The sequence below is a fragment of the Haliotis rufescens genome, unplaced genomic scaffold (assembly GCF_023055435.1).
Source record: "Haliotis rufescens isolate VD_foot unplaced genomic scaffold, xgHalRufe1.0.p SCAF_2, whole genome shotgun sequence".
Lineage (NCBI taxonomy): Eukaryota > Metazoa > Mollusca > Gastropoda > Lepetellida > Haliotidae > Haliotis > Haliotis rufescens.
Window position 1 is genome coordinate 23308219 of NW_025963890.1, and position 25133 is coordinate 23333351.

The 25133-nt window shown below is 35.0% G+C and overlaps 2 protein-coding genes across 9 annotated transcripts in view; one reads left to right on the plus strand and one right to left on the minus strand.

Moving 5' to 3' along the window:
• Window positions 1-13814, minus strand: part of LOC124146210 (caspase activity and apoptosis inhibitor 1-like) — a 228174-nt gene extending 214360 nt beyond the window's left edge. For 3 of the 5 annotated variants that reach the window (XM_046516394.2, XM_048399761.1, XM_046516393.2), the window contains exons 1-2: window positions 13762-13814; window positions 11964-12038 (exon numbers count right to left, since the gene is read on the minus strand). The gene's annotated coding sequence lies outside the window, so the exon portion shown is untranslated. Of the gene's footprint in view, window positions 1-11963; window positions 12039-13098; window positions 13500-13761 lie in introns of those variants that run through there. The other 2 variants (XM_046516395.2, XM_046516392.2) reach the window with 1 other exon arrangement.
• Window positions 13754-25133, plus strand: part of LOC124146208 — a 33738-nt gene continuing 22358 nt past the window's right edge. Inside the window, exon 1 of one of the 4 annotated variants that reach the window (XM_046516387.2) lies at window positions 13754-13852. The gene's annotated coding sequence lies outside the window, so the exon portion shown is untranslated. Of the gene's footprint in view, window positions 13853-13944; window positions 14259-16983; window positions 17295-18723; window positions 18890-25133 lie in introns of those variants that run through there. The other 3 variants (XM_046516390.2, XM_046516389.2, XM_046516388.2) reach the window with 3 other exon arrangements.

Sequence of the window (25133 nt, forward strand, 5' to 3'; positions counted from 1 at the left end):
AAAACATCATTTTCAAATGTACAATTTCACCCACACAACACATAAAAGATACAAGGAAACTATACTGTTCAGCCAACTCAGTATGTAAATCATGAAAACATAACTGGCCAGCCAGAGACACACCTACATATTGATTATACACAATTGAGTCATGACAACATTTATCATCATCATTACTTTTCAATGCAAACATAAAGAACCTGGTTATCATGTTAACTTGAGAAACACAAGTTCACACATTGTCACACAAATAAATAGTTGCCAGATGGTGGGTACAGTTACTGTTATGTTGGGGGGATTCCTGCCATGGAAATACTATCCTTATTTAAACATCCACAAAGAAACATGAAGAATAGAAAAAAAAATCAAAATTGATTCACTTTTGGCAGTTTCCTCATACTTCTCTGTATACACTGAAAGATGTTTCTGCATCTTGAAAATGTTGAGATAAGTTTGCAGTGACCTGATAACAAGAGCCCACAGATGGTCGACCTCGGTTATGATTGCATTATGCTCCACACATTAAATCCCTCCCCCCTTGCATCCTTATCTTTGGAAGCTCATAAAGGATAAAATGAATTTATGATCTTGCCAAAATAGAATGTTTTCTGTTCTTTCTTCTTGGCTTCACCCATTTGGATTCTGAAATTTTATTCTCTGATTCTTAACAGCAGCAAAGAAAACAGTTAAAGGCCATCGCAGATCTGAAGCTGCTGTTGTGTCGGCTTATCATGAAAAAATCAGTCTAATTCCTGTTCAAAAATATATCAAATGAACTGTGCATATTTTTATTTCGATTTCACAAAGAAAAGCTAGATACAGGGAGGAATTTGGGAAAGGGCAAACCATTTCTCACTGCCCTTTCGAATAGCTGTTACCATGGCGACTATATCACAGATGGTCCATGAATCTATATTACTTAGAGTTACAATTTACATAAAGGTGTTGTGTTTCAAATTCTCAAAAATCCTCCCATCCTTTTGCATTTGGTAACATTTCGAAAGCATCTTCCTTGCCCAATCTTGCTACTGTCACAAATCTGTTACAGCAGATTTTCCCCTGAAATGTATTTATTCTCGTCAAATATTTTCCAGCTGAGATAACAACAAATGGTCCTTCATCAAAGAGAAGCAATTTCATCTAATGCGAGAGAATTTGAAAAAGTCAGAGCACCCTAAGAGGCTGCTTCTTATTTGGAATGAAATGATTCAAATTTACATTCTGTTGTCTCGAGTATGCCTACTTGAAAGTCTCTTTGATACTGGTAGACAACATCGTTACTGATATGATAATAGGCCAGTGATTGAAAAAAAATATCCTATTTGCATATCTGTCTACAGCTTCCAGACAACTGTTTCAGAACTGACGAAGATAGATTCAGCTTTCATATACTTTTGCACAGACTTGAAGCATTTCAAACAACATTTGTGTAAAAATTCAATATTTCAATACCTTTCATGAAACGAAAGCTACACTAAAAAGACTGAGGAATTTCAATCAATGTAACTCAAGATGTCTCAAGAGAACTCCACCATCTTTATACTTTTATATATCTAATATGCTTTTAAGAACATTTCAATTTGAAAAGGACATCAGCTTTGTTTACCCAGACTGGTATTTTAATTCAAGTGTACTTCAGGTTTATCAAATATTTCCCTGAAACACCTAAAAGGCCTAGACACTCTCTGTTCTTGTTAAAAACTGCAGCATGCCATCAGACATGGTGTTTCCATCTAAAGAACGTATTCAGCTCGCTATTGAATAATATCACGCATTTCAACAGTATTTTAGTTAATGTTTTCAGCTGTCAATCTGTTAGATGGGGGCTGTTTCCCCAACTGACTAGACACAGGACAGTGATTTGTCTTTGGAAGTGGAACAGACTGGCTTGCTTCATGTCACATTGTCTACTACACACTTACTAAAATCACAAGAAATGTTTTCTTTAAGATGCTTAAAAAAATAACATAATTTGTTTAAAAAATCCTTCAGATCATCCTGCTTTAATTTTGTTATGCTGAAATGATAACTGATAAATCATCAAGACAATGACTACATAAAAGAAATAATTCCTGTCACATTTCAGTTTGGTAGAATTCCCTCAGCCTTTGTTTAGCAATCTTCAGTTTTGGCCACTGTCATGCTGTAAAGGAAACTGGACTAGGTTTGATGTGAATATCAAAATTCTAGCACAAACACATTGATATGGTAATTATTTGAAGACCTCGAACACATCTTCTACCTCTCACCAGGGAATACTGACCGCTAATATTACATTCCACCAGACAAAGGTTCAGGCATATGCAGACAGTGACAGGAACTAAAAGCACATAAAAATATAAACAATTCCCCTGCGACCCTCTATCAACTCTCTTTGTTTTCTTTGATGAATACATAAAATTTAACATTCAGTCTAACAGTTTGTCCTGGGCTGCAACAACCATTCTGACATTTTCAACCTGGCTCCAAGCCAGACGGCCAAATCTCAAATGGCCACAGTGCACGGACAACTGATATAAAGTCTACGAAAAAGGGATGATTCTAAATTCAAGTTTTCAGGATACAGACCCTTAAAACTCTCTTCATGTTCCAGGCAGGGTTTAAAAACGTTTATATGTTCAAGTCTTAATCCTGATATAAAGTTGACTCCAGACGTTTTAATGTCACTTTAGGGAGAAATACAGCGATACACGGTTTTATTTCTTCTTTTAAATCATTTGTCATCAATATTGTCCCCATTTTGTGGTGGAAAGAAGTTAAGTGTTTCAAATCTGCATAGAAATCTTGTTAATCTCAAAATGAAATCCCTCTCCACATTGGGAATATTGTCCTGTATCACGACTGTGCCTGACAATAGTTACTTATACTTACAAAACCAGCTATTGATCAACTGATTAACTTTCCTGACCATCCGCTGCACAAAAGTGATCACTTTTTTGCGTCAAGTATCTTCCGAATTTCGTTTCCTTTGATGACAATTCTTTTCTTATTGATTGTCATTATTGCAAAAGATTTCAAGCCAAACGGAACAGCACTCATTTCAAAGAAAGTATTAACTTTCATAACTTCAATTACTCAATATAGCAAGGCTCATCGATAATGAAATGCGACAAGTCAGAATATACAAGGCAAGTTCCACTTTCAAGACCTCAATGTTGACACCAATGTTTCAGTAATCGGAAAACTTTTTCAAAGTCTTAAGTGCCAGTTTATGACCTCAGTAAGACAAGACACTGACATAGAACATCTTCACTGTTGCGAATTATCGAAAATATGTTTGGTTCCAAATCGAGCCACAGTAGACATGGTAATCAGTTTACTATGTTGGCAATTCTTAATTGAATGTGAATAAAACCATACATGCATTGTATTAGATTTTGAAATGTCAAAACTACAGAACTGACCTCTATTGAAAAGCAAAGCAGTTATTGGGTGTATAGTCAGTAAATTCCATCTCCATGATCCCACTTACAGCCATGTATTAGTGTCGCGATGCCGTCAACTCGTTACAAATTGATGGAAGAAATTAGATTACCATGAAGCATCAGACATATTAAGGCCAGACATACTTTCAAGACCTCTTTGTTAGGTTTCCATTTTTTTCAATTTGTGTTTTTGTTGTTACTATGTGTCAAAGTAATTTCAAACCACAAAAAGAACCTCCAAGTCTAACACTCATTAAACATCAATCAAGCGTTCTTTCTTTTGTTTTCAATTTATGGCCAATTTCTTGCACTATGGATTTGGTACCGTACTATGTGAATATTACAGTAATGTTCTAATCTCAATGCCTTTATTAGAGTGTGCCTGTCTCTCCCAGTTAATGAAGACCTCACACCCAATCTTTCGATTATCACTGAACAAAAATAATTTGACCAAGCTGTCAGTTTTACTTTCAATAAATAGAACTTGGCTTTGCAAATAATACCAGTTTCTAATGACCTCAGAAGAGCAAAGACTTTGTTTATCAACTCTGTTCTACAGATCAAAGTTAATTTTTTTATGGACTTAAGACATGGGTGAAACAAATTACTTTTCCATGAAGATCCGGGTCAGAATTGGTCTAACAGGATCGGTGGTCAGATGCACTGACTTGGCTGATGCATGTCATCATATCCCAATTGCAAGGATGGAAACTCACTGGATTATGTGGTCCAGACTTGATTATTTACAGACTACAGTCATATAGCTGAAATATTATCGAGCACAGCATTAAACAACAAACAAACAAAACTTTCTGAAATAATATACCAATAATGAATGATGACCAAAATGTTTAGAAAATAGAACTATCTACTGGACTCCTGGAATATACACATGAGTAAAGCATTAATGTTTTAGAAGAGAAATAATGTATGTCACAGGTATAAATGGATCACAGTGACCTTCTTTCTGTCTTTATCTTTCCTCACCTCTGAAGGAGACTTATGTCAATCTTTTCAAATATCAAAACGCTAAACAATAGATTTTCAACAAATGTTATTGGACTTGCAAAAAAACAAGACAATGTGTTTTTGAACATGTCACATATACCAGCTGCTTGTCAAATCACATCTTCATCCTAGTACCACAGAAAGACTTTTTAAACATGGCTTCCTCAGCAACAGTGTTTGAATTGGGTAAAATAACATGACAATTTTTCAAAACAATACCATTACTGACATATTATGTTCAAAGTCATAGAAAATAAATATTAAAAAATATATATAAAAGAACATAAAAGTTTCCAGTAAATAGATAACAAATGGATGAACGATGCATCATACAAGCTTTCATGAACCTTTGCTTCTGTCAGAAAGGACCAAAAGGAAAGATGTTACAAATACTGAATTCTAAACTCATAGCAACAGAATACAGTGAACAAATGAGAAAGTTGGAAGCATATACTGTCTAATGAAAAATAACCACATAGATTTTCACATATGATACTGTTCTCATATTTTGACAAAATGATCTTGCTGGTAACATAATATTGGAGAAAAAAAATTCCAACAAATCTTAAATAACATGCCTAAACAGTACAGTAACAGACGTATATCTGATTTTGAATACAAACACAATTGGTTCCTGAGGTGTGATTCCCACATTGTAAATGCCAACTCTTGATGATGGATCATTTCCTACCCCGTGAGCCACCCTGCCCCGAGTACAGTGGCTGCTGCCGAGAAAAACTGAAATAGACTTCATGTGTGAAAAACGTGATTACCCTACTCGAACACCTGAGGTCAATTTCAATTCTGAACTCAATTTCATTGATAGATGTCATTAAGCTCAAAGGATTTACGGGGGCAAAAAATCTATATGCCAGGTCTGAGACCAACCAATTCTATCTATAGACTATTATTAGACCTGAGCCAGCTGGTCACAGGATTTACAAGTTTCATTTCTAAACAAAACATCCACAAATGAATATATGTCTACTGTGGTCATTCAATCAAAGAAATATCAAGAATTTAAGGAATGGATTCATGTTTAAAGAATATATTTTTTGAAGAACTGTAAATACTTGGCCTGCAGCTTACATACATGTGAAGAGAGCACATACTGGAACTAACAAAGAAATGTCTTCAAAGTAATCTGTGTTCATGTCTGTATGGTAAACTTAACTTTTCAAAAAGTTTATTGGCAAAATAAACATCTGTAGCTATTCAGGAGTTCACTACATAATTAATAAGAAGTGGGCCTTTGTGGGTAAACTACAGAGTAAATGGGAAACAAAAAGCATTGGCTCTCCTACCTAACAAGCTTCCTAGACAATCAGGCTGGAGAAATTTCATTTTCTATTTTGGGCGCCATGAACTTTTATTTGCGCATTTTCAGACGCAGACTTCATAGCTATATAATCATATCACAAGAGAGGGTCTCTCGCTACAGAAATGTCAGATTATCAAGGGACCTTTCAAAGTTTACACTTAACAAATAACCACAAATATGAAGTTAAAATGATTTGTCTGGTAAATGTCAAATTTCACTGTGTTAGTAGAAGATATGGGATATTGCTTTCTAATCATCACGTTCAGTTCATTTATGGGCTAAAACGTAGAAACAACAGGGCAGTATTTAGCTCTGGGATTTGGTAAGCAATTTCTTGGAATTAAAGGGTTAAACTGGAATGGGAATTGCATTTGCATCATATGTAATACATTAACCTATCCAGACATTGAGATATGAAAATGGCTTTTTAAACAGTGCTTTTAACATGTTTTGAAAAACATACTTTGAAGTTTCAGAAGGATACTAGTTGGCCAAACATCATATTGACTGAACACCCACAGACCAAGATCCATCTACCAGACATTAATCATTGCATAACATTTTTAATATGTTCTTTTCCAAATAAAAGGCAAAAAACCCTTTCAGATTAGTGCTGTAGTGAGAATACAGATTATCGAGATCATCCTGTTTTGGGACTACCATTAATATAACAGGGTTCCATATTAACTTACATCTGCTAGTCCCAGACTAGTAACATTTAGGAAGGACTAGAGACAAATAAATGTTAATATCTTTCTTATGCTAATTTCAGTATGGCCATGTCCTTTGTAAGGGTATATACCAAATTTAGAATAAATCCATCAGTTTCTCTTTGGGTGTAACAATTCACCAAAGTTTTAGTGCTTTTTTATATATTTTGCCAGGATACAAGATTTTTACCTCCAAGTTTTGTATGGATAAAAAAATGATTCATATACAAATAAAGAGCAAATTATTTCATATTGTAAAGAATCCTTTGTTGATGGAGTATAGCTTCATAAATTGACAAGTGATTTTTGTTGTTGTTTGTTGTGCACAATTTCAAGACAATGAGTATTGCAGGCCATATATCATCAGGAAACCAGACCAATTTGATCTCTGCCTTCATCCTATTGATGACAAACTATCCACAGAACTGTTCCATGTCTTCATTCATAGAATGAACTTTGTATTTAACCAGTTTTACAGTGCTGTTTTTGTCACCAGTAACTGGATGGTGCATGTAGGACACTGTGCTGAAACTAGTAAACTACCCAGGTTAAACAGGTTTTGCAGCATGCAACAGTTTATTATCTATTGTTTTTGTTGATTTCTGTGGATTAAGCACTCGACAGATCTCAAATCAGATGCCAAGCTGCACACCATGATGTTGTCAACTAAAAGGCAACTGACAGGAATTCTTGAATTGATGTTTTTTTTCTGCAGGGTTTGGATACAGTGAACATATGGGTGTTACAATTCAATGATTTATGAAAGCATTGTGAATTTATAAATTCAATACGCCTACACATGTTGCCCACCAATGAATCGTATAAATTGTGTATCGATACTTAACATTTACGATGTTTTCCAATGACCTGGCCTGATAACCACTTTGGTTAGCTACCAATCATGAAACAAAATGCTAAATCGGATTGCATACTACTGTTACAAGGCCAAATTAACCGGACACAGTTTTTACATCACGAAAGCACGAGCATGATTGTGTTTCCTGGGCCCCATGGAAGATGGGAATTTCACGCAATATTGGAGCAAATTAAGTTGGTAGTATGTCCTGTATTGTGAGTCAAGTATCGTGATATGTATCGATACCCGAGGTAGGCATATCATGACCACCCTTTTGCTACAGATACAAAGCTGCTGCTCTTGCAACATGACACTGCTGTACCAGCCACAGGACACAACTGGTGAGATGAGGTGGCTTAGAACACTGGGGCACAATGGTCAACTTAATGTTTGTTACAGAAGACATGCAAAAGATACTAGAATTTGTTGAATCCCATTCAGAATTACTATTTGTGGCTAGTAGATTTATTGCATGTGCATTCCTGTGTATGTTCAACTTCCCTTGAAAATGTGCTTATGCACAAAAAAGTGTTCTATGTAAATATTTACAACTGTCTTTGAGAAGATGATAACCAAAAGGCAAATTTTGTCAACTAGTACCTGATTCATGAGAATAGATACCTCAAAGAACTATCTCTATACATAACATAAATGTGATGCAATGCAAATACTATCAGGAACCAGTCTGCATAAGGGCATATTTGCAGGGCTTGAAACACTTGTTACACTAGCGGCAAGATACGAGATGCATGTATAGCTGTGGTAGGACAGGGCAAATATTTGACAAGTACTGTAGTGTTCAGTGTCATGTATCAATGTCAGGATGGATGGGTGTGTGTGTGTGTGTGTGTGTGTGTGTGTGGGGGGGGGGGGGGGGGTATCATTAAATTGACCATCCTTTGTGGTTGTTAAAAACACTTAACACAAATTACTTGTGTGTAGAGTAACGTCTGCTCCACAAAAATATACAAAAGCATTATGGCTAAAGGAGAAATAATCAGACCTTGCACCTATACAGAATATTAGCATTCCAAACCATTTTCAGAGAGTGTATTAGTGAGTTGGGTTTAATGTTGCTTCTGTAATATCATGGCATATGAGAGAGAAAAATAAATGTGACACAGGTCATAGAAATGTACAACTCTTTTTGAAACCCATGAGCATAGGTATGATAGGTATGATGCTGACAAACCAGGATTGTACATAGGGTCAAACAGAAAATCAAAATTAAGATCAGCGGATCCTGTTGTAACCAAGATCCACAAATCCAAGGTCAACCTATGCCCCCTTTTTGCAAGACATATCCCCTTCAATATATTCAGATACATGATGTTCAAACAATTACACAAAACACCAAATAAAGGACAAAACAATTACTGGCAATGATCTTGAATCAACAATAGCTTTCTCACCTCTTCAGTTATATATAACTAAAAATTGAATAACAGTTTAGAATAACAAGTTTCAAAAAAATAGATCAGGTTATTGTCACAAACATTTTACCGTCTAATTAAAGTCCTTCAAACTAGAAAAGCCTTGTAAACCATATTAGAGCATATCTCTTTTTATAAGATCTCCTGTATTATATATTCTCTCAAGCTATTCTGTTGCGCGACGACAGACTGAAGGCTGCAATCAGTATTTCATGACTATCTAACTATTATCAGCCTGTGATCCCTGATCATCAATGAGCCTCCTATCAACTCTGTTGTTATCCCCATGAGTCCACCAGTGTTTGCTGGACTCATTACTGGAGATACCTCCTCACCAGTCACAAGTAAATTGCATAACACTATGTGATGAGGGTGTATACAACCAGCCACTCCTCCCTGTCAAAATCTCATAACACATTGTACAACTGAAGGTGTACAATGCTTTATGTTCTCAAATTGGTTTTATTTTGAAATGAACTAAAATTGTGTGAGTTTGAAAATTGTCTGAAATTTGGACCATCAAAATTAAATTTTCAAAATTATCTTAAATTAAAAATAACCAGTAAAAATAGTTCTTTTCAAACTGTTGATCTATAATTGTCTATTCCAAAAAAACTTTATCTTATATTTGCCATAAACATATGCTTTCAAATGTGACTGAACTTAATCATATTTTTTGTTCATATTCTCAACTTAAGTTTTGTATGAGGTTAACTTCTACAAAAGTTTAACATTAACTTCATTTATTATGTTAAGCAAAAGACCTCTCCTTGTATCATGATACTTGAACAGTTAGTCTTGTTTTCTTCATCTTGTTGATAGAAATATACCTGTTTTTATGCTAAACATGCTTCTTTATTGACATAGACATTTAATTACACACACAAGTTGTGCATTCAAAAAGAAGCACAAGAACTTGAATCAAAACACTTTTTAAAAGAAGCTACTAATCCTAATGGATTTATAATTTCTACATCTACTCTTAATCAAGTCCTTGAAACACACATACTGGGAAAACCATATTCAAATAATTTATGTATACCATACTGTCGCAGTATGCGTCATGCTTAATTAAATATGACCATTTCTATGTCAAACGTGAAGCTACTTCAAACATTGAAAGTGTGAAAGAATTGAATATTGTCTCTTGACAGATGTTACATCTCATCATCTGATTACCTATCAAAGACCACACATTAATGACTTTGCATTTTGCATTGTGTTTATAGAAGTTTGGCCTACACATTTCTTTCAAGCCTTTTTAAAAGAGCTGTGAAATAATATGTCACACACATGATTCAATATACTTGAATCGAAATATTTTGTTCAATAAGAAAAACATCATAAAATATTATTTCAGAGTAAATGTAACTTTATTTAAGGTCACATTATTTTGCCAAATTATTGTTACATTTTGTAGTCCTTCAGACTCATAGGCACAGATTTACCAGACAAGAAATCCTGCATCCTATACGCATAAACAATGAAAACAGACGCAAAACAAATTTAGGCTGAAATGCACTGGGACGAAGAAAAGGCATATGCATGCTTAGAAATGAATGCTGGTATTTTATTTCATAATTTGGAACTACAAAAATTAATTTCCATATGTGATCATTTGAAAAGTACAATACAGCTTCACGATCTTCTTGCTAGCACTTGTAGATTCATTTCAGTTGGGGAACACTGTATCTACTTTTAAGTAACGGTCTCTGAGCATGTACAATCTTATGTCACCTGTGGCAGAGTTCACAGGGGCAGACACTGTTGGTCAAATCAAACTGGAAGCTCATTTCAGACTAGTGGTTTATGTAAAATACTAGACATTGGTGGAAAACAACTAGTCTCTCTGGATTTTTACTAGTCTCAGACAAGTGGCCTTGTCTATTCTTGGTACTGTATTCAATTTGGGACATTTCTCTGGACTCCCATTTTGTAGTTTAAGCTCTCAGTTGTCAATGCTATAAATCAAATCTCTGCATCCTGTGCAAATATAGCAGTCTTTGCAAAAGAATCTTCAAGCCCAACATGGCACTTAACATCTATTTGTTTTACATTAAGTGTTATCATATGCACTTTCTTTAGCTAAGCGTACCAAACTGAACAGAAGTTTACTAGACTCTGGCATGAGACTAGTGGCTAAGGTAACTGTTGTAATCCTGGGTGATGTCCTCATGATCTCTTATGATAAACATTGATTGTGTGTCCTACAATGATACTACCACAAGCACCCATGTTTAATTGTAGAAAAAAGGTATTTTTGCCAATCCAGTTTCAAATTTCAAATAAAGTTCCCACATCATAGAACCCCACTTTTTACATATTCAAACCAATATTTTATTTATATCTTTAACAAACTTGCCATGTCCTTTAACTCAAAGTGATTGCTCCAAACAGATGTGCGTGCAATCCAAACATGATGTTTTTCATGTTGATATTATGCGCTGATGAACGAAAAGATAGCTTGACCCCTTAGGAGTTGAGAAAGACATACAACATAATAAATATGTCCATAATGCGTTATTGAAATAATTGTACTCAACACTATTGACTGACAAGAGAATTCAAAATTAATAGAAAAGTAGTTAGATTTGTCTTTTTATGTAGCATTAATTGCAAGTATAGGCTTTTAAAGCCTCAATAATTAATCTACAGTCATTAAATTGATTCATTTGCAGACAGACAGTTTTGAAAGGTTATGTGTTTTTCAACTTAAAATTGAAATATTTTCTGCCATAATTAAATACCAAAAATAGATTGTACTCAAAAACAGCATGAAGACTTGATAGCTGACATGATTCTGTTACAGTGACAATAAACTTTAAAGCTGATACAGATAATGAAGGGTGGTTTAATTTCATCTAATATATGTACATGAAGGACCAGGGTGCCATTGTACAACTGTCAGAAGTGTGAAGGTATGGCAATAATGATCACCTTAGCACTAAGATGGTTTGTACAACGGCACCCAGGTATGTGTTGGCTGATGACAGAATGGCATTCTGCCATTATAAGCCTGACAACTAATTAAGCCCTAACACATCCACACAAACAAAAGCAATGTTCAATTATTGTCCAAAATGTAGGTTGTCATAAACCAAACTTTTGATCATTCTGAGAAGGGATTTGTTAAATATACATGCAATGTCCTTGCACAATTATTGAGCAAGTAATATGATTAAAAAGTCACAAGAAACATGTATCAATTACCTGTTCATCCATATATGCCATAAAACTGGATATGATCTTTAGACTGTTGCATATCTTCCAACAAGAGCATGAGTACTGAAAAGTGATAAGAATATCATTATGTTTAGTTACAGACACTGAAAACGATTATTGTATTTTTTCCCCAGTAGGTTACATTCTTTATGTGTACACCATAAAGACAAATAGTAGAAAAGAAAAGGTTGCATAACATTATCACATTACTTTATTTCTAATATAAAAAAAATAACAACAAAGTATAGATCTAGATCTTCATGTTTGCTTATTTTTTAAAAAAAAATACATTTAGTATTTCAGAACTATTCCAATGTCAGTGTTAAGAAGTAGTCAATTAATTTATGATGGTAAATAGTTTCTAAATTGGTTTCTTTTTTTTAAATATGGTGTTTGTGCTTTACTATCCATAGACACACAAATCACTGTGAATGCACAAATTGACAGCCATGAGACTGAGGGGAGGTAACTCTTGGCTGTATCATATGAGGAATTTCTCCCCAACACACCACTGTAAATAACACACTGTGTAACTAATAACATTGAGAAACGAGAAATATCTACAATCTAAAGTCTGTGGTTCAACTTTACTTCAGTTATTATCACAATAACATTGATCAATATGATCACTGCTAATCTAGACTGGTGCCCAGCTTGCACATATAATACATGCTGGAACATTTGCAATACAACTAGGTTCATATTAAATGTAGTTATAGAATATTTTTGCCTTAGTCTCTCACTTTACTCATCCATATGTATATATATATGTATATAGATCTAATGGATGTTCCAGAATTGAAAACTATCATCTGCAAATGACAAGAAACTTTCCATAATGCAATACATCTAAAAATAAGGTTGTTGGTTTTTTTTTTAATTACAATTTTTTATCGAGAGACGACATCTTAGAATATCACAAAACATTGAAAGAGTTGTATTTGAGATGCAGAGGGGTCTGGAATACAAGTTGCATCAGTTGATTTTAGTTACTGATTTTCAGCATTCAAAGAAATGATCTTGCACTGGTACAATTACTGTGTTGTCTCACTGATAACTGTTAAGTTAAGTAAAGTGTGTCATGCTAGAAGTGCAGCATATTGAAAATAACAGTTACCCTTACCTTCAGGCATATACAGCATGTTTATTTCCAAACAATATCTGACAATACCGGTACCATTTCTCTAATTAACTTGTTTTCACACCATCGCCAGATCATTGGATTTCGCGGTGGACATGTAAAGATAATTAATTCCGCAAAAGATACACATTACGTAATATGTACATAATAGCCGTTTGGACAGGTGGTAGACAGACCCGCTAATTAACTGCGTTGTTTGAAACAAAGGCTCTGACCAGGTGTAAACAAAGCCGGCCCATGTCAGACTGCGGCAGCCAACGAGAAACGCTGGCCTAGCTAACAAATGTCAACAAAGCTTGAAGTCACCTGAGGCTATTATCGGCTTTTGCCTCATTAAATTTTATATTACAATGTTCGGCGTATCGATTCGAAACTTATTAAAATAATTCGTCAAATTCTGTTTAGTGTTATCGGCACGAGATCATTTCATTCATAGCAAGTGAGCGAACTGGACGATTGGTTGGCTAGCAGCCGATCCGATTCAACTGGTTCGCTGTGGACAGTTAGATTTATCTATTGAGCCTTGACAATTTGCATGACAGACTTCAAAGCCGCATGCTTGAACTGGCACCGGTCTCTACCAATACACTGCCAATGTTCAGTTATTATTTACTAAAAGAAGCTGTCAATTTCAGGACTTCTTACCAACGCGTGTTTTCTACTTCCGCCATTTTGGCCGTGGAATTCTGGGTATGAAGACAAGATGGCGAGAACTTGAAAGGGGCCGTACAAGAAGGTAGGTCTTTCCGTAAATTCAACTGGAATTAACGCCTCAATAAGTGACATTTTTTATGAAAAAAGTCGCCCAATGGCTAGTTTTTCCATTTTTTTAAATTTTCTTATTGATCATTGAATGTTTTCCATATATTCTAAAGAGAAAAACACACTTCATTGTCCGTGCTCTAGTCCGTTTTAAAATTTTAATTCAGCTCTCAATTTGCCCTTGAGTACAGCGCAATTATGATGATATTAGCCAAACGTCAGCATAGAATTATGGAAGCCATTTTGTTTTATAAGATCTTCAACACTGAGACTATGAAATATATTCATCTTTGGTTGGCATTTGGAAGGAAGTTGGAGGCAGGAGAGTCAATATTTTCAACTTATTGAAGGGCGCAGAGCGGAGTTTCGACTCGCTCAAGGTTAGTTATTGAAGATTTTTTATTCGATTTTTTTTTCGCTGTCCCGAGTTATGAGTGGGCAGTTGTGGTTAGCCGCTCGGGTCAGGCTAGTAACGAACACAGGGCTGCTTTTGCAAGTATATCTGAGATTTAGGTCACGAAGTAAGATCATTTAGGTAAGTTTGTGCAAATTAATCCCATGTGCTTGCTTAGATTTGTAGACTTGCAGTGTAGTATGTGTGTACGTATTTAGTGAACAGGCTAGCGGTCACTTGATCCGTAGGGCTGAATGTCGGCTCGCCAAGTTGAATATTTTTTATGGGTCATGGGGCAAGTTTAGAGAGACTTGAAGTATGGGCGCGGTGTAGATGTTGGCTTGTAGCAACTTTTTTCACAACATTACTACGTTGTTGCACTTTGATGCGCTCGATGTCGTTACGTGTAGTTAATTAGTTAAACAATGTTACGCACGAGTATTGTGTTGTCCCATCATCGTTCTAACATGTTTCTTGTTAGTGGGACACACCTTTCATTAATTTAGTGAAATTTAAAACAATTTTCATTCAAGTATCGGACTTTGTAAGTCGTTTGTAACTTTTGAGGGCTACTATTTTGACAGCTGTCGGAGCTCGTCCTACGGACTGAAGTCGTAAATTGTGTCTAATTACAGGATATCATGGGGATAAGAGAAACTAAAATATTTGAATTGTTTAATTATGGGTGGGGTGGTGATCATAAACTTAGATGTTAGATTGCTTTCAATTGACACTGCCACGCCCATACGGATACACTGCAATGGCGCCTTGACACATGAAGTGCTGTAGTTCACAGTTCCAAATCATGTTCAAATATCACATTCTTCAAAATCGATATAAAGATCTACATGTTTATTTGAAAAATTAGTACCATTGTACACTGATTCATAAATAAGAAATAGGTAGATATGAATATAATTTCTTTTCTTTCAGATTTTTTTTGGTAAAAAAAGTTGAAATTTAATTTTAACAGAACAATAGGTTAGGATTGGGAAATGTAAATATGTATATACTGTTTCATGATTTGTAACATTTTTAACATCAATGACCTTAAATTTTTCTTTAATAAATGTGAAATCAATGTTATTCATAGATAATACTATTTTCTTCACTTCTTTTGTATTGCTGAGAGGAAACAGATGTTTAATGTGATCATACCTTTGTTTCACAAGTTATTTTGGGTTTTATTTCAATCAATGAGATTTGTCAACAACTTGCAGTTAATGGTGATTGCAAAGATCATTCATACCTTTAAGAATATTTTCCAACAAGGTTCAATACTGACCATTTTGTTGTAGGTTATCATGATCAATGGATTAATTTCATTGGCAATTGAAGTTCATCCACTTTCCAAGTGAAATGTGTACCTGTGGTACTGGCTTGACACCTTTTCATGATACATATATGACTGGACTTGTTTGGGCAGCTTGTGAAATCAACAATTCTGAATCCATATATATTTCAGATTATTCTATAACTGATTTCATTTGTTCAAGAAACATGTGGTAAAGAAAGTTTTGAATAAGGAAATATTTTCTTAATTTGGGGACGGATAATTGTTTTTTATTGCTTGAATATGTGACTGAAGTCCTAACATAAGTTTTCTTGGTCTATCAGAAGTATATCCAGGCACATGCATTGATTTCACCCAGTAGTCAATGTCTATGACCTGCGTCAAAGCCACGTTAATCTTAACACAATGTGATACAACTCACTCTTTGTAAATGTTAACATACGTCAGGAAGGTTTGTTACAAGTTGTTCCAAACATGTTTGATACCTCATATATTACTTCAGTGTCAAAGTAAGATAGATGAAGATTTAATGTACCTTCAAAAGTTATTACACATATGATTTATTTCACATTTGAGTACTTTGGTTGGGGGTTTACTCAATTATCATGAAGCAACATAGGTACCTGACATACTTTTCATACTTACCATTTCTCACTAACATGGAAACTAGGTCACAGTTATTTTTGATGTAGCTGAGCAAACGAAAGAAAACTGACAAGTTATTTATCTACAGTTTGAAACTTGAGTTGAAACTGACTAGCTTGGTATGATAAGCATGTACTATAAAACGAAATCCAATACTGCTGATAATATTCTTGTCAATCCTGTGGATATTGTTAAAGTATTGAGTCAGTCCCTCCCCAACACTCTCAATTCATCCTTTGACCACGCCCAACTCCCCCTCCCCCCATCACCACCTCCCACCCCCATGCATCATTGGCCTCCATGACAACTTAGTGCTCATTCATTTCTAGGATTATTGATCTTGGCAATATGGTATCAGTTTGTGGAGGATTTCACCTTTCTATTGCCTCCCCGTAAAAGGTTGGTTCTGCCCTTGTTTTTTGCAGTTAATTAGGTTTTAACCTGCAGTTGAAATTAATAATAATATATGAATCTCTTTTGATAAATTCATTGTATATTGTTTCTTTAAAACTTAAGCTATTTTAAAGTGGTTTTTTTAAAAGCACACACAAAAAGTTTTTTAATTTTGATGGGGTTTTTTTTCAATTTAATTTACAAACAAGTAGTAATGTTTTGTGAATTAGAAAAAATATAGTAGATGATTAAGAACAAGATCTAAATAACATAAATTCATATGTTGCACATAAATTCAAAGTATTGCTGTTGAACTGGTCCCTTTAGTGCAGTTTCCATCCAACCGACCACAATGCAGAGTGGATATGCATGGCTGACCACCCAGTTTACACAAGTCGTGTGTGTCATGTGTACTGTTAGAGGTGTTATGGCAATTTATATTGTAATCCCCAGTTTGTGAGTTGATGAGAGTGATCATCTGTCAGATGCTGTCAACACCAGTGCAATATGCGTGTAAAGTGCTCACCACCATACATACACATCTGTCTACAAGCCATGTTATAGTGAGGGAGTGAAGGAGAAACAGTTACTCTGGAACAACTCTTCCCAAACCAATCACTGATCTCTGATTTGGGATGCAAACTGGGATACAAGGCGACTTCCAAACATGATGCACGATGCATCAGGCTAGTAAGGCAAATAGTTCTCAGGTTTATCAATGATGTGATAGCTATTGTGTCAAATTTTTTGCTGAGTGCTGTTATGGTTCATTACAGTATCACTGTATGTTAATATTCTAGTCAGTGGGGAAGATATTGACTGAATTACAGACTTCCTGAGAATGTAGTATCTATATTTAACAGGGTATGGTGAATATTGTTTACTTCAGCACCAAGTTTTTAAAGAATATGTAAGAAAACAGTTTGAAAGTACAGTATTTGAAGTGTAGTAATTGACAGTAAAAATGTTGACAAATCAGTACTTTCAGTTTTACCTGCATTGACTTGTGTTAAAACGTTTGAAATAAGTTAAGTGATAATTTGGAAACTGGAAATATGCTATGACTTGTTCAGCATGCAATATCATATCTGCAGTATTGGGAATTTGAAATTTAATTGAAATTTAAATACTTCTCTAAGAAAACATTTTCAGTATTGGTACAAATGTTTTAATCCCTGTGTGATGGAAGTTCTTCTGAACTGTCACCTAGCAACTGTTGAATGTTTACTTTGTCGAGTCTCCATTTAGAAATTTATCTTTGTAATGAATATGCTGACCCTTTAAAGCGGTTTCAGGAAAGGTAAAGCGATCCTTATGATATCTCACAAGTTCGTAACCAAACAGATTGCATTTCATGTTTTTGTTGCCTGTTGCCATGTTGGAGGAAATATTTATCTTCATCTGATCATATAATTTTTTTCCCAAAATGGTATTGTATTCAAATTGAAATTGAAGCATCATGTGTTTTCATTAATTTTAGACTTGTTGAAGAGTGTCATGTTTCTCTATTTCTATGACAGTTTGTTTAATTTAACAAAGCTTGTGATAGAGTCAGGAGGTCTGTACATGTTTGTATATAGACTGGGAATACTGGCCTGTGGAAACAGTATCAGATGATATTTTGCAACAGCCAATCAAATCTCGTTCTATGATCTTGATAAAGCTTGACAACCAATCACAGTTCTCAATATCTATTATTACTCGTCTGTTTGTTCAAATCATTAAAATCCTATTACTTGACAATTGCCAGAGCTATACAACCTTTGGAAAAACTTTCAATGGGTGTGTTCATCTGATTTCTTTATCATTTTACCGCCCACTTTTGAATATTCATAGTGATTGTCTTTGCTCATTGTTTTGAGGATAAAATTCATTGTCTCTCTGCAATCGCCAATTATATTGGTTGCATTTTATAAATATATTTATCTACACTGAGGCGCATTTACATAGCTATGAATATTTATCATGGGCTGTTCGTAAATGTCACCCCTGGCTAATTAATTTGTATTAATCGGTATCGCTGTACATATGTCAAATTGTTTGAATGTTTTGATCAAATATGTGTCATATTTATACAAAATCAATAAGAAAGCTAAGCATACGAAATTAGATTGGCTTTTTAAAGATCTGTCAAATTCTCAGCTGAGCGATATAAACGCATGAGCAAGTTGTGCCTTCACATTCACTGCTAGTGTGACAGTGCTGAGACATGTTTTCTATCTGAGAGACTTCTCAACACACGGAATTGTTTTTCTTACTTTGTACCAGGATTCCTGCCTATATAGGTAAGCCTTTCCTTTCATCACTGTCTTCTCTTATTCCCTCGTTTACAAACATGTTTTGGCTGTTAACTTACCATTTAAAGATCATCTGTATATTTGTTTATTTACAAATTATATTTTTTGACAATGCATGTTGGAAGTATGTTAGATTAGGGCAATGAGGCATGGGGCTCTTGCACTTGGTACAGCTATGGCCCCATGTGTTGCTTCGGTTAAAACATGGTAGTAGTGCCCAGTCAACAGCCCTCGCTATAAGGAAACACAGGAGGTATTGTCACGTCTTTTATGGTTACTTATGCCATGCCCATCAAGGCTTCTCCAGGAGGTTTGAATCATTTCTTTTTTACATCTTCTCAAATGTTTAAGGCATCTAAAGTGCATGGAATATGTGGGTGATGTCCAACCCTCATTGTACAGCACTTCTCTGTTATAACAGTGAGGGGGTAGTAGTATTTGTGGTCTTTTTTTGCTGGAGTAAGTCACATTCTTCTTCGTGGCTGGATGTTCAGTTTCAGTAGGCTGTTGTTTCAGGTGTAAAATGTTAGGTTTTATCTTGATAATGTTCCTCAGCTTCACAGGAAGATGCATGCTAACTTACATGACTCTTGTATCTTACCATAGATTAATATTTCTCCCGCATACGTGGGAAGTAATACAAGAATGTGCGGCTGTATTGACAGAATGGAATCATACCTCCAAGTTTGTTAACCCAAGTTCATGGATAAATTTGTTTGTTTTTGTTTTCTTGGTAGGTCAAAATTTAAAACCTGTGTCATTATTGTATCCTCTTCAAGTAAATTAATATGTACACAGTTTCGTTTTCTCACATATGGTATGCAACAAGTATATCAAGTTACTCATTAAACCAAATTTGGATGGAAAACTGGTGTTGCTTGTGAGCTATCAACGGCACACCTTAAGCTGAAACAGTAGGAGCACTTTACCATGTTTCTCCAGGAGCCCACCAGGGGAGGTTTTGCACTAATTACTCTAATAAATGCTAGTTATAACAAAACTGATATCTAACTGCAAAGCTTAATTTCAGAGTCACTTTCTTTTTATTAATTGGAAAGTGTTCAAGTCCCTTGTGTTTTTCTCAGCTGGTATTTATGGCTACACATGTTTATAATCCTGGTACTTTGATGTGTATTCACCAAGTACATGATAACATCATGTTACGGCAATTTTACTGTAATGCACTGTGGAATTGCATGATTAGAATGAACCTTGTTCGTTTTCCTGGGACAGCTTTACTTTTAATAATTGATAATTACTGCTATTCAACTGGTGCAATGAATAAGCGAAAACCAAACTAAAAATGCTTTGAAATCCTATGGTATTTTGGGTATGATTAATCGAAGAAGTGAGCAGCTTGTATGATCTTTGTGGATTTGTAAAACGATGGCGAGTTTTTGTGTATATTGACTCTTAAACGTAATGGGAAAGCCCGATATGACATAGAGCAACATGGACGGGGCAAATTCAATAGCTGGTGTTGCCAGTTGTATGTACATGACAGAGGTGGTGGAATGTTCAGAAGCTGCAGTTCAGAATGATCTTCAATATTACAAACACATTAGAATCATATTTTGTAAACAAATACCCCCTTGTCATCCGTCAACTTCTAAGCAATGCCTTTCAAACAATTCAAATACTCCTGTCACACATCTTCATTACAGTAAGGCAATGACAAAGCCATTTATTACAACATTTAGTGTCACCTACTGATGGAAGCCTTAGGGAGCCTTGTCAAATGACATAATGTTTTGTAAGCAAACTGCCTGACCTTAAACATCTGTTAACCCTAGTCCTGCTGACTGGCCAGCAAGCTGCTGTCCTCACAGGGGGGCAATGATTAACCCATTACCAGTGGCTGTGGCCTTACACTGTGTCCACACTAGTTGTGGTCATTAGAAGACAGAAGGCCTTCTGTTTTTCTCAATCTGAGCTTGAATGGGCCCCACCCATGATATTGGTTTGTTCTTGATTGATTTCTTTGAGTAAGTCATAAGAGAAGATTATAGGTGTGCTCAGGAATTGTAGTTTTGCTTGTCGATATGCTCAACAAATTAGCTTGATTGGACATATTGGTTTCTCTACATGGAAAAATGTTTACTCAACTTTGTATTTTATCAAATTTGGGATTCCTGTTCTTCATGTACCAGCAATGCTTGAAATTGTTGTGTTGTTTTTTCCATATGTTTGAGGTGTATTTCAGTTCCCCGAGCCATACGTTTCACCCCAAATGAACACACAACGTACAGTTGTGTCGAAAAGAGAGCATGGAGTGTCGGCTGCCATTAATTTTAATAAGTTAGAGGATTTTCAATAGCCAGTATTAATGTTGGAAAGTCAGTAACTTCATTCTCCTAAATGCATATTAAATATTAACTTGATTACCTGTTACAACGCCATTATGGTGGAGCCATGATGGGCTCTGGGATGTAACGTGATACGTGTGAAATATCGGTATTGAATCGACACATCATGTCAATCTCAGTGCATCATGATTATGACAGATGGCCCCAGCAGCATAGAAACAGGTCATGTGACACCTGATTAAGTCATGTGACAACTGCTTAATGGCTCCATCAAAGCACTGAAAGATTCATTCGCTGAGGGCATGAAGCGTGTCGGATAGTACACTCTTATTTCACAGATCATTACATGCTTACAAACACTGTGAGTTGAACATAGGCCCCTATTTACTTGTGGGGGAGTTTTTTTCCAAGGGAGAGCACTAAAACTTGAGCAAAGGTCAAGGCTTTCAGAATTTCCTCTATTTTTGTGTTTCGTGTTATCAAGTGCAGGTCTTTGCACTTACAGAGGTGCCTTAAAGTAAACAATGTTGGTATGCTGGATTTGTTGCTTTATAATAACATATTTCATATAAAAAAATACATTCTGTATAAATAAGTTATAACGGTTTTTAATTTTGTGCATTATCATTGTTTTAAACCAGATATGGAAGTTTCAAATTTCTTAAATATGCATCATCAATCAATGAAAAACAGTTGCAACAATACGTTTTCACTGAAACCAAGATTAACCTGACTGTATGACCCCAGCTATTGAGAGACTACTAAACTTCTGGCACATACCCCATGCTTGTCATGCTATAGTGAGGTTTATGAGTAAGCCTGCTTTAGTAGTGCTATAACGAGGTGCTCATGAAGAGGCCATTATTCATATATACTAGTGTTTACATGTAGCCCTCAAATAGGTCATGGAGAAGATGATAGTGGTGTTTCACTGGCCTGAAAAAGAATTCTATCTCTTGGAAACATGACAAAATGTTTTCTCCATTTCCTGTCTCTATAAAATAGGGAATAAATGGCATATGTTAACTGTTTTTTCCCTGGCACATGATATGTTTAGGTTTTGCTGACCTAATGTACTATCTACCCCAATTTGCTGCCCAGATGTTTTTGAGATGTCTTTAAAATATCTTAACGATGCCCTTTTTTTCCTCAGGGGTAAATTGGTAAAGGTCATAGTGCCAATTAGACTGCTGTGTTTTAGAACATGTTCTTACCACATGGCTTCAGGATACTGAAATTGACCAATCTTGCATAAAATATGCATGCATTTTCAGCTTCGAGGTTTGATTTCAGACAGTCAGTATTAGCTTCAAAGTGGTTGTATTATCAAAATAATACAACACTACAACCACATGTCAAAAATAATGTCACCTTATCAAATATATCATGTTAAAACTCGCAAAAAACATGCCAGACTGTTCTGTGTCAGAATTTTGTAAAATGTAATACAATTTAGAGATCACTGTGATATTATTTACAATGAGAAAAAACTTCAGTGGATATCAACAGCCCTTTAACTTAGATCACATACCCACAATTACAAAGGCTTTAGTGAGAAATTCACAGTAATTTTACTGCGATTGAATTGTATTAAATTTCTGTAAGATATTTGTCTGACAATTACTTATTATTCAGTCTAAAGATCTGAAGGATTAAGTGTTAAATATTTATCAATAAATGACCCTACACCTTTGATACTGATACCCTGACTGGTTATTTATTCATATCTAACAGTCTAGCTAATCTATCTCACCTGCTTAGCAGAACATTCAAAAAAAAATTCAACAATCCTGTCACCAATTTAAATTAATTTTTTAGTTGCAGCTACCTGGACAACCTTATCAGTTTCAACTTTGAAAGCAGTGATGAAATCTGTCTTCAACTTGATTAATCCTGGTTTAGAACCAGGCACAATCAGCTTGTATGCCTGAATGATCCTATCACAAAGTATTAGGGCACAGTGTTCATGGCTACATTACATTCTTTGGGTTTTTTTCAAAGGGTAAAGTACTAGAGAGTAAGTCGGATAAGTCCCATTTGAAGATCACCTCTATTTTAGCTTTGATGAAAAGTAATTTGAGAAGCTAAGTTTGAAAAAGTCACAGAAAAGGAGAAATAAGATTAGATGCTTTTGACTTACTTGTTCAACTTGATTTGATAATTTGTTCAGGATAAGATTTTTTATTGGTTTTGCTTGTATTGAACAGTGCAAGCAGTTAGAAAATATCCAGAATTTGATATTAGTGGAGTGTTAGTTTTATTGGGTTAAACGTGAATGTGATTTCTAAGGTAAGCATATTTTCCTATACCAATAAACCTTTCCTAATTTCAATTGTGTAATTGTTATTGATGTGGTCAATGTTGAATATACATATGCAAGATATTCTCAGCAGATAATCAACTATGTCACCTACAAGCTTCCCATTTTATCTTCGAATTTACTATCAAAATTTTATCTTATCTTAAAATTGAGAAATGTTGACATCAAATGATATCAAAGTAGGTGACAAGGTCTTATTTAATCATCTGATAAGCCGATCAAACTTCACTGTTGTGCGATGTGTTTGGAATATTTGAAGATATGAAAGCCACAGAGCTGAACTGTTGCTGTAAGCTAGAGGTTTTAACACTGTAAGTAGTACAGGTGTGAAGTCATTAGTAGTCTTTGTTCGATGAGGGCATTAATTAGTTAACTTAGCCTCAAAATAAAACAATTATCAACTGCTTATAGAGCAGATTTCATTTGTAATGATACGTTTTTCTGTAATTCATGATTTTCGATTGGTTCGTGTTTGATGTAGGTACTTGACTGTAATAGACGTCTGAAACGTTCCTGCGATTTATTCAGCCATATATTCTTGACCAAAGCCTATGCATGATAAAATCAAATCGAGATTGATAAATACCAAAGTATGATTGAAAGCTTTTCGCCCTTGTAGTTAGTACCCTACAGTTTCTACCTGTTAAACAGTTCCTAATTAGGAACATCCTCAGACAGACACTACGACAAAATATGCCCTCTTGATTTTGTCAATTTTTGACAACGTTTCACAATTGACTGGTATTTTGTATTTCGCTGGCTCCTTAAGAGGAGACGATGGCTATTTTTCATTGATTAATTATATATGCAGACACAACAAATGGTTTTGCAATTTTTACTTTTTCTGCATTTTCCTCGCAAAGTGACAAATACCCACGAGGCGACTGTCTAAGCCCGTAAGGCTCGAGCCAAGTGTTTCAAGAGCTGTTTTTTATAGACGCAAAAATCAATAAAGGTAGCCAGTTATTTAATGCATGAGAGGAATCGAGACAGCATCCCAGACCAATAATTGGTCTATCAGACATTTTAAGAAAATAGGTTTTCTGCCACTAAAACACTTATTACCTGTGGAGGAAAAGGTCATTTTTATCATAGTTTGAATGTATTGATAGAAAATTTTTATGATCAGTCTTGAAGGAGAGTAATGCTGTTACACGTCGCGGAGAAAGGAAGAAAAATTGTATTAGTGGATATAATTTCTTCCATTCTGTCCTATTTTTGTGCTGAACATGTTATATGTAGTATAAATAATGATAATGCATATTGCATATAAAATGTGGTCGTGTGACTTGTCTGGAGGGGGCACTCATTGGTGTTGGTTACCAATATTGGTAAGACATTTTGGACTTGTAAACCATTTATGTGTAGCAGAAATCTGGGTTTTGTGGAATATATTGTATTTTGATTCAACGAATATGTCATGACGTCATTTCTGCTTCCAGAACAGTTTCTATAACAGTTAACCAGGGAGAGCAATATCATCGTTGATATTGTGCAGCTATGTTTTGAATTTGTAAATGCAAGTTTGTTTCAAATTTCTAATTAGAGATTATCTTACTGAATATGTTTTGCATTTTTTTAAAGATATTTTAAGCAAGAATTATAA